Raw genomic sequence first — 12,049 nt, 5'->3', positions numbered from 1 at the left:
GTCAAATTTTAAGAATATGAACTGAAAATACCTTAGTTTGTATTCAAAATCATAGGTTATAGGTCAAACTTTGGTGAAACTTATGAAAGTGATCATTTTCCATTATAAAAACAACATTTAATGATCATTTTTCTAAAAATACTTACACTTTGAGTTAAACCATGAAATTTTTATGTGTTAACATATTCATAAGAAATATCATTTTTCCAGAACATGAACTTCCAATTCAAAGTTCAAGATGGTTTTTGATTATCCAACCCAAAACAGCCCCCGATTGCACTCCGACGACGTAGATTCAGTTTTTAAGATGTTCTTTGTAAAACCAAGTTATATCTTGTTAGGTTAGCATATCATTATGATATATTACAGGTCTTGAACTGTTTTAAAAGTCAAGTTAGAAGGATCTATTTAGTTTGCGAACAAGTTTGAAATCATTCAAACTATCTTCTTGTTGTTAAAATTTTATACCACAAAATAAGATAGCTATATGAATATGAATTGAATAAGATTATGAATAAGGTTACTACCTCAAGTTACTTGGACAAAGTTACTGCAAAATATAATAAATAATCTTGGAATCAAAGAGTGGTGGAGTTAGATCAAAAGGTTGGAAGTAAACTTCTTCAAATGGGTGGTTATTTTGATATGTTCTTGAAAGAGTTTTTTTATGGTGTTTAAGGCTTGTAATTGAAGCTAAATGATGGGGAAAATGCTTGGAGATGATCAAGTATGAAGTTAGGAGTATTTTTAGAGAGAAATGAGGGTGTAGTTATGAGAAAATGGAGTGAAGAAATGGTGTTCATTTATAAAAACGTTTTTAGTTTATAAAGAAAGAAAATGATTCCTAATTTTGTTTTCTTACTAATAATTCGTACTACTTGACAAATTCTAATTACCTCATATCTAGGGAAGTAATAATATTGATTAGGATGTTGATTTGATTTGTATATACCAATAGTAAATACGTATAGAAGTTGGGTGTGATACGGGTACATATAGCCTAGATATACGTATAGAAATCTTGAGGAAACGGAACGAGAATTCAAATATAGCTATCTTTTGTGAATATACTTATATTGTTTTATGTATTTAAGTCCTTAAAAGTGATTAAATACATTATATATACGATACATGTATAAGCATTATAGATTATAAGTATATATATCAAAGAATGTTACGTATAGTTATCTTTTTGAAAACTTAAGTTAGTAGTTTCAAAATATACTTATAACTCATTGTCATTAGTACACAATGAGATGTTAAACCATCCTTAGATCATGTTAAATATATATAAATACATATATATACACAAACATATAATTATCATATGTTATATAGTTCGTGATATCATCCGTCATATTGGACGGTCAAACGTTGTGTAAAACTCTTTTCAAAAACACAAGTCTCAACAATTTGAATTGCTTATCATGTTGGTATGGTTTAATTTATGTAAATATTAATCTCATAAGTATAATTTGGTCGGAAAATTCCGGGTCATTACAGTACCTACTCGTTAAAGTAATTTCGTCCCCGAAATTTGATAGAGGTTGTTATGGATAACAATAAGAAGGTTTTCATGACAAATATAAGGTGATAATGGAGTTTTATCATCATTGAGTAATGTAGATAAAACGATTCGATTATGTGAAGAATATAAATGAGACTATCGTAAAAGAGTGAGATGAGTAAAATATATTCGTCTTAACCGATGACGTAGTTATGATTGATTTCCGGGATTTAAGGGATTTAAAGAGAATCTTACGTAATAAGATTTGGTTCTTTGGTGATTAAGGAAATCAGGATCTTCTTTGATTATATGCAATAATCTGTTTCGATTGCTCTGTCGGATATTTCACTATAAATTCACCCCTTCATTTCCTTATTTTCCACGACTCACACCTTTTATTCTTTCTCCCTTGATTCTTACTTTAAAGCATTCATCAATATGCTCCATCCAGTCCTGATTCTTGATATACTCCTAACTTTTATATCTGTCATTCTTCTTTTTCATCTACCACCAAAAGAATCTATTTACTTCTACTATAATCTTGTGTTTATCGTGTTTCTAATTCTCCCGTGTCTCTATATTGCTATCTGCATTGATATACACGGTTTGTAATTTCGGGGTTATTATCGGAGTTTATATTCTTCATTATTTTTCGGAGCTTCATGCTTTCGTTTTCTCTTCCCGACTTCGAGTCAAGCGAGTAATGATCCGGAATTCGTAGATATGAAATTCAGAATGAACATAGCTAATGCTCTAAGAAGAAAATGGTAATAGAACGATTTTGATTTGTTAAATTACCAGAATACCCTGGAGAAGACCGAGTCATCCAGAAAAATATTCTCTTGATATGTTTAGAGATTAGATAGAATGTAAGAGTCGTGTAAATGGCACATGATGACGGTACTGTGAATCATCATGCTTCATTAGAAACTCAGAATGACTTACTGTAATACAATGACGTTGATCAAGTGTCATTATATTATACTAATCCATGCTTCAGTTCCCAACACTACTTCAAAACATTCATATTTTAAACTCGAAGGTTTCAGAATTTAGAAACTAACACAGTTTCTTTTATGTTGCAGATATTACGGAGAGATAAATGATCTCAGATAAGAATAGTTGTGAAAATATCGCCAGAAATATGGAGGATATTTATAATAGAACATACGAGAATATCTTAGAATTTCTAATATCAATAGATGATGAAGAAGATTTGTCTGTGAAGGTTTAGAATGAGAAATAAGATGTTTGCTAACGATTTCAGCAGGCACAGAATCATTTGGATTCTTTGAAGGCAAACCTATTCTTTGTGATTTGTCCACGGCTTTCTTCATAGTTTCACATAATCCGCTTTTCGGTACTAAATTCTCTATCGAGCGTTCCTAACACTCCTTTCTTTATCATCAACCTTTTGGCCATTAAGATCATCTACAACATGCTTCTTCGTCAGCATTTTCAAAGTTAACTGATCTGGGTCATCGGTTATCAAACCGAGGTAGTTTCAGGAGAATTGTGTTTTTAGAATGATTAATCGCTGATGGTAATATTGTGGAATATAAAAGGTTCCCTAGTAACAATAAAGAGTACGCATATATATTGTGGTTATAATAAAGTAGTTTTGGATGAAAAGTTGGAGTTGACTTGCTGGAGCTGTGACAAAATTAGCTACTTTCGAAAGGGATTGCAAAACGATCTTCGGTAATAACAATGTCAAAGGAACTAGAACAGATACGTGTCAAACGTTTACTCAGTTTCCAAGGGTTTTTCAGGTGCATAACTATATGCATCAATCTTTTCTTCCGTAGATGAAGTTCGGTTGGTTTATCCTCTCGATTGAGGTGTTTTTAAGAATCATGATAGATTTGAACGCTGATTGTAATCGTCGAGATACAATGAGGTTTAAGATGAAATCAAGTGGCAATCTTGAAGAAATGTTTAGTTTCATATGTTATAATCAATATTTTAATTCATTTTAATTGTCCAATGTCATTAGTCCACAGTCGATAGTCCACAGTAACAGTCCAATAATTCATATATAGTTTAATATATAATATACGAATTAATTAATACGTGTCGTGACCCGTATACGTCTCAGACTCGATCACAACTCAAACTATATATATTATTGTAGAATCAACCTCAACCCTGTATAGAGAACTCGATCATTACTGCATATAGAGTGTCTATGGTGATTCCAAATAATATATATAGATGCGTCGATATGATATGTCAAAACATTGTATACGTGTCCTGATATTTAAAGTGCGTAAAATAATTACCGAAATTAAATGACGATAAATAAAAGTGCGATAATTAAATTGCGATAAATAAACTGCGATAAATAAAATGTAATCAGTTAGCTAGGAACAGTTAGCTGGAACAGTTAGCGTGGATTCTTAACAAAATTTTTCATAGTAAATTTTCTTGTTTCTAACAGATTTTATTTTGTCATATGTTTTCTTCATATGCCACTTGTTGGATTCTGGGAAGTCAAAATCCAAATATGAAATTGAATGAAAATGGTTATTCTGCGGTGAACGGATAAGTAAATCGGTGGTTGTAAGTAGGATAGTAAATGACTGTTGAATCAGCTTCGACGAATGTACAATATAACTTATTAAGATGAAATCTAATTATTCCTCGGGTATTACCTACCCGTTAAAAAAAAATTTCACCATTAATATTTTGTACAAAAGAACTTTTAATTACAATCTTTATGAAAACATATATACATATATATTTTTTTCAGATGAAATCATGAATTTAATGAGTTAATATGATATTAATCTCATTTGCTTTTTTGTTTGAGCTAGAATAAGAAATCTCTAAAACTTTTTGAAACCACATATTCTTCGCAGAATATCAATGAAGTTATGGATCAATACTTCATCGTTCATTATTGTTGGTACTCCTTGGTATCTATGGTGCGTATGATGTTGATGTTTGTGGGACAGATTATGATGTCGAGACGTGTGATGCGGATGTTGTTTGTTAGTGGTGATGATGGTATTGTTGATATTATTGATGGTGGTGCTGATTATACTGCTGCTGCTGCTGGTGTTTGCAACCTTTGCACCATGTTCTCCAAAGCCGTCACGCGAGCGCGAAGTTCGTTAACTTCTGCTAGTACACCGGGATGATTGGCGGTTGGAGCGAGCGAATGAACAAGATTTGTAATATGGGATAGTATATAATCGTGACGAGATACTCTAGAAATGAGAGAGAAAATGGTGTTTCGAATAGGTTCGCCGGTAAGTGCTTCAGGTTCATCGCCAAGAGGGCAATTTGGTGGATGGAATGGATCACCTTCTTCTTGTCTCCAGTGATTTAGTATATTACGAACCCATCCCCAATTCATCCAGAATAGATGATGGGAAATTGGTTGATCCATTCCGGTGACGCTGCTTTCGGAGCCCGAATGGAAATCCATATCGGCATAACTGTCGGAATCTGAAGAATTTGAACTAGATGCGGAATCCATCTTGTATAATGGGGAAAATTAATTTTTGGTATGGAATAGATTATAGGAGTTAGATTTGGTACTCTTCAATACATAATTTACATATGTATATATAATACCAAAATCCCGTAAATTACGGAGAATCTTTGAAAAGATATCAGTCAAAGTTCGCAATAACAGATATGCTAAGATAAGAATTCGTCTATACACTATCAATGCAGTAAATGCAGTAAAACGTGTCTAGACTTATGAATGATAAACAGGTAATTTCCTAAGGATGATAAGCTGATGATTTCTGACTAGAAATGATAAGCAAAACTTTTGACATGTAGACACGGTCGAAGTCCAGACTCATTAATGCATCCTAACAACTACTAGTTAGACACACTAATGCAATACCTGGTTCGCTACGACCACCGCTCTGATACCAACTGAAAGGACCCGTCCTAATCTACCTGGACGAAGTCATCAACATTTGGTCCCATTGCGATGATCGGCTCCAAGTAATGTCCTTATATTGAGCAAATGCATAGCGGAAGACTTAATTCGTACCTGAGAATAAACATGCTTTAAAGTGTCAACCAAAAGGTTGGTGAGTTCATAGGTTTATCTTAACAATCATTTCAATATGTTAATAGACCACAAGATTTCATAATCATAAACATAATACACTCGCAAGTGTATGTAAAGCATTCTAAGTGGTTGAGCACTTGGTAACCATACTTAACATTTAATCAACGTCGCATATTCCCTTTATTATGAAATCTCACTACACCGTACCAAGTGTAGTCACCAAAACGAAGTACTGTGCAACCGTTGAATACTGGTCGTCCAGTTCGGTTGGGGTTGTCAGTCCCGATAGATCTATCAACAGGATTCGCGTTTACAATACCCATGTAAATAGTAGTTACCAAGCTACAGGGAAATATTCCAGTGGTACAACTCAACGTAGAATATATTTTTAAGTACTTGTGTCTATTTTGTAAACATTTATAAAAGCAGCGCATGTATTCTCAGCCCAAAAATATATATTGCAAAAGCAATTAAAATGGGAGCAAATGAAACTCACTTTTGCCTTGAAGGTATTTAATTCGACTTGGTCTCCGATAGATATCACGAACCTAACCATATATATAATATATCAACATACTTTCTTTTTAAGTAATCGTTACATATATATATATATATATATATATATATATATATATATATATATATATATATATATATATATATATATATATATATATATATATATATATATATATTTAATATTTTCTTAGTCCGTGGTTAGCAGTCCGATGTTAGTGGTCCACAATTAGTTGCTTAAATAAAATAAATAAAGACCCCATCGTATTCGTATTGATCAGAATTAATATCGACCCATGGTACCATGTTGTCAAATGACGTGTTGCATACATAAAGTACCGTGTTGTCAAATGACGTGTTGCGTACAATCATGAGGTCTTATGATTAATCTTCTCGTGTTGTTTACGGGTGGTCCTGAAATATATAAAATCAAATCATAAGTAATTATATATAAAATATCATATCAATTAGAAAAGATATGATTAATTTACTTTTTCTCCAAATATTTTCGTAGCTAAACTAGCTTCGGATACCCAATCTTGTTTTAGTCGTAGTTTCTTCATTACAACTCCGTTTTTATTGGTTCAACTTGCCACTTCCTTGGATTGAGTCAAATTTTAAGAATATGAACTGAAAATACCTTAGTTTGTATTCAAAATCATAGGTTATAGGTCAAACTTTGGTGAAACTTATGAAAGTGATCATTTTCCATTATAAAAATAACATTTAATGATCATTTTTCTAAAAATACTTACACTTTGAGTTAAACCATGAAATTTTTATGTGTTAACATATTCATAAGAAATATCATTTTTCCAGAACATGAACTTCCAATTCAAAGTTCAAGATGGTTTTTGATTATCCAACCCAAAACAGCCCCCGGTTGCACTCCGACGACGTAGATTCAGTTTTTAAGATGTTCTTTGTAAAACCAAGTTATATCTTGTTAGGTTAGCATATCATTATGATATATTACAGGTCTTGAAGTGTTTTAAAAGTCAAGTTAGAAGGATCTATTTAGTTTGCGAACAAGTTTGAAATCATTCAAACTATCTTCTTGTTGTTAAAATTTTATACCACAAAATAAGATAGCTATATGAATATGAATTGAATAAGATTATGAACAAGGTTACTACCTCAAGTTACTTAGACAAAGTTACTGCAAAAGATAAGAAATAATCTTGGAATCAAAGAGTGGTGGAGTTAGATCAAAAGGTTGGAAGTAAACTTCTTCAAATGGGTGGTTATTTTGATATGTTCTTGAAAGAGTTTTCTTATGGTGTTTAAGGCTTGTAATTGAAGCTAAATGATGGGGAAAATGCTTGGAGATGATCAAGTATGAAGTTAGGAGTATTTTTAGAGAGAAATGAGGGTGTAGTTATGAGAAAATGGAGTGAAGAAATGGTGTTCATTTATAAAAACGTTTTTAGTTTATAAAGAAAGAAAATGATTCCTAATTTTGTTTTCATACTAATAATTCGTACTACTTGACAAATTCTAGTTACCTCATATCTAGGGCAGTAATAATGTTGATTAGGATGTTGATTTGATGTGTATATACCAATAGTAAATACGTATAGAAGTTGGGTGTGATACGGGTACATATAGCCTAGATATACGTATAGAAATCTTCAGGAAACGGAACGAGAATTCAAATATAGCTATCTTTTGTGAATATACTTATATTGTTTTATGTATTTAAGTCCTGAAAAGTAATTAAATACATTATATATACGATACATGTATAAGCATTATAGATTATAAGTATATATATCAAAGAATGTTACGTATAGTTATCGTTTTGAAAACATAAGTTAGTAGTTTCAAAATATACTTATAACTCATTGTCATTAGTACACAATGAGATGTTAAACCATCCTTAGATCATGTTAAATATATATAAATACATATATATACACAAACATATAATTATCGTATGTTATATAGTTCGTGATATCATCCGTCATATTGGACGGTCAAACGTTGTGTAAAACTCTTTTCAAAAACACAAGTCTCAACATTTTGGATTGCTTATCATGTTGGTATGGTTTAATTTATGTAAATATTAATCTCATAAGTATAATTTGGTCGGAAAATTCCGGGTCATTACAGTTCACCTGAGAATAAACATGTTTTAAACGTCAACAAAAATGTTGTTGAGTTATAGGTTTAACCTATATATATCAAATTGTAACAATAGACCACAAGATTTCATATTTCAATACACATCCCAAACATAGAGATAAAAATCATTCATATGGTGAACACCTGGTAGCCGACATTAACAAGATGCATATATAAGAATATCCCCATCATTCCGAGACACCCTTCGAATATGATATAAATTTCGAAGTACTAAAGTATCCGCGTCAATTAGGGTGTCTGTTCCCTAATTTTTAGATTACCAGACTTAATAAAAAGGGGTATATTCGATTTCGATAATTCAACCATAGAATGTAGTTTCATGTACTTGTGTCTATTTTGTAAATCATTTATAAAACCTGCATGTATTCTCATCCCAAAAATATTAGATTTTAAAAGTGGGACTATAACTCACTTTCACAGATATTTCCTTCCTCGGAAATAAGAATTGGCCACGGATCGATTCACGAAGCTATACAAATATATACATATATATCAAAGTATGATCAAAATATAATTATAACTATTTTTTATTATGTTTTAAAGATTTGAGTGTATTAAGTCAGCTGTCCTCGTTAGTAACCTATAACTAGTTGTCCACAGTTAGATGTACAGAAAATAAATCGATATATATTATCTTGAATCAATCCACGACCCAGTGTATACACGTCTCAGGCTAGATCACAACTCAAAGTATATATATTTTTGGAATCAACCTCAACCCTGTATAGCTAACTCCAACATTACTTCATATAGAGTGTCTATGGTTGTTCCAAATAATATATATACATGGGTCGATATGATATGTCAAAACATTTGCATACGTGTCTATGGTATCCCAAGATTACATAATATATTAGAATATATGTATAATACAATATAAGTTAGCTAGGATATGATTTGTATAGATTTGTTAAACATTTCCCGTAGCTAAAAAGATCAAAAATATCCAATCTTGTTTTACCCATAACTTCTTCATTTTAAATCCGTTTTGAGTGAATCAAATTGCTATGGTTTCATATTGAACTCTAATTTAAGAATCCAAACATAAAAATTATAATTTTATAGTCAGAAATTTAAGTTACATGTCAATTACTAAAGAGGTAGTCATTTCCGTCGAAAGAACGACATCTTGATGACCATTTTGAAAAACATACTTTCACTTTGAGTTTAACCAAGATTTTTGGATATAGTTTCATGTTCATATGAAAAATCATTTTCCTAGAAGAACAACTTTTAAATCAAAGTTTATCATAGTTTTTAATTATCCAAACCAAAACAGCCCCCGGTTTCACTACGACGGCGTATATCCGATTTTATGGTGTTCATCGTGTTTCCAGGTTTTAAATTATTAAGTTAGCATATCATATAGATATAGAACATGTGTTTAGTAGATTTTAAAAGTCAAGTTAGAAGGATTAACTTTTTTTTTGCGAACAAGTTTAGAATTAACTAAACTATGTTCTAGTGATTACAAGTTTAAACCTTCGAATAAGATAGCTTTATATGTATGAATCGAATGATGTTATGAACATCATTACTACCTCAAGTTTTCTGGAAAAAACTACTGGAAATGAAAAAAATGGATCTAGCTTCAAAAGTTCCTTGGATGGCTTGAAAGTTCTTGAAGCAGGATCATGACACGAAAACAGTTTAAGTAAGATTTTCACTCAAAATAAGATTGTTATAGTTGTAGAAATTGAATCAAAGTTTGAATATGAATATTACCTTGAATTAGAAAGATAACCTATTGTAAATAACAAAGGTTCCTTGATCTTAGATGATTACTTGGAATGGATTAGAAAGCTTGGAAGTAGACTTGCAAACTTGGAAGTATTCTTGATTTTTATGAAACTATACTTATGGAATTTATGAAGAACACTTAGAACTTGAAGATGGACCTTGAGAGAGATCAATTAAATGAAGAAAATTGAAGAGCGAAAGTGTTTGTAGGTGTTTTTGGTCATTAGTATATGGATTAGATATAAAGGATATGTAATTTTGTTTTCATGTAAATAAATCATGAATGATTACTAATATTTTTGTAATTTTATGAGATATTTCATACTAGTTGCCAAATGATGGTTCCCACATGTGTTAGGTGACTCACATGGTCTACTAAGAGCTAATCATTGGAGTGTATATACCAATAGTACATACATCTAAAAGCTGTGTATTGTACGAGTACGAATACGGGTGCATACGAGTAGAATTGTTGATGAAACTGAACGAGGATGTAATTGTAATCATTTTTGTTAAGTAGAAGTTCTTTGATATGTGTCTTGAAGTCATTAAAAAGTGTAAGAATACATATCAAAACACAACATGTATATACATTCTAATGGAGTCGTTAAGTCTTCGTTAGTCGTTGCATGTAAGTGTTGTTTTGAAACCTTTAAGTTAACGATCTCAATTAATGTTGTTAACCCAATGTTTATTATATCAAATGAGATGTTAAATTATTATATTATCATGATATTATGATGTATGAATATCTCTTAATATGATATATACATTAAAATATCATTACAACGATAATCGTTACATATAAGTCTAGTTTCGTAATTCTTGAGTTAGTAGTCTTGTTTTTACATATGTAGTTAATTGTTAACACACTTAATGATATATTTAAATATAATTTTATCATGTTAAATATAGTGTATCAATATCTTAATATGATACATATGTATTTAGTAGACGTTATCATAACGATAATCGTTATATATATCATTTCGAGTTTCTTAACTTAGTAATCTCATTTCTTATGTATATCACACATTGTTAATATACTTAGTGAGATACTTGCTCATAATAATCTCATGTCAACCATATATATATGTCTATATATAGCACAACATGTAGTTTTTACAAATTTGTAACGTTCGTGAATCGCCGGTCAACTTGGGGGATCAATTGTCTATATGAAACTTATTTCATTTAATCAAGTCTTAACAAATTTGATTGCTTAACACGTTGGAAACATTTAGTCATGTAAATATCAATCTCAATTAATATATATAAACATGGAAAAGTTCAGGTCACTACAGTACCTACCCGTTAAATAAATTTCGTCCCGAAATTTTAAGCTGCTGAAGGTGTTGACGAATCTTCTAGAAATAGATGCGGGTATTTCTTCTTCATCTGATCTTCACGCTCCCAGGTGAACTCGGGTTCTCTACGAGCATTCCATAGAACCTTAACAATCGGTATCTTTTTTTGCTTAAGTCTCTTAACCTCACGATCTATTATTTCGACGGGTTCTTCAATGAATTGAAGTTTTTCATTGATTTGGATTTCGTCCAATGGAATAGTGAGATCTTCTTTAGCAAAACATTTCTTCAAATTCGAGACGTGGAAAGTGTTATGTACAGTCGCGAGTTGTTGAGGTAGCTCCAATTGGTAAGCTACTGGTCTGACACGATCTATAATCTTGAATGGTCCAATGTACCTTGGATTTAGTTTCCCCCGTTTACCAAATCGAACAACGCATTTCCAAGGTGAAACCTTAAGCATGACCATTTCTCCAATTTCAAACTCTATATCTTTTCTTTTACTATCCGCGTAGCTCTTTTGTCGACTCTGGGTGGTTTTCAATCGTTGTTGAATTTGGATGATTTTCTCGGTAGTTTCTTGTATTATCTCCGGACCCGTAATCTGTCTATCCCCCACTTCATTCCAACAAATCGAAGACCTGCACTTTTCTACCATAAAGTGCCTCAAACGGCGCCATCTCAATACTAGAATGATAACTGTTGTTGTAGGAAAATTTTGCTAACGGTAGGTGTCGATCCCAACTGTTTCCGAAATCAATAACACATGCTCGTAGCATGTCTTCAAGCGTTTGTATC

This window comes from Rutidosis leptorrhynchoides, chromosome 1 (assembly GCF_046630445.1).
Source record: "Rutidosis leptorrhynchoides isolate AG116_Rl617_1_P2 chromosome 1, CSIRO_AGI_Rlap_v1, whole genome shotgun sequence".
Lineage (NCBI taxonomy): Eukaryota > Viridiplantae > Streptophyta > Magnoliopsida > Asterales > Asteraceae > Rutidosis > Rutidosis leptorrhynchoides.
This window is presented reverse-complemented; position numbering follows the sequence as displayed.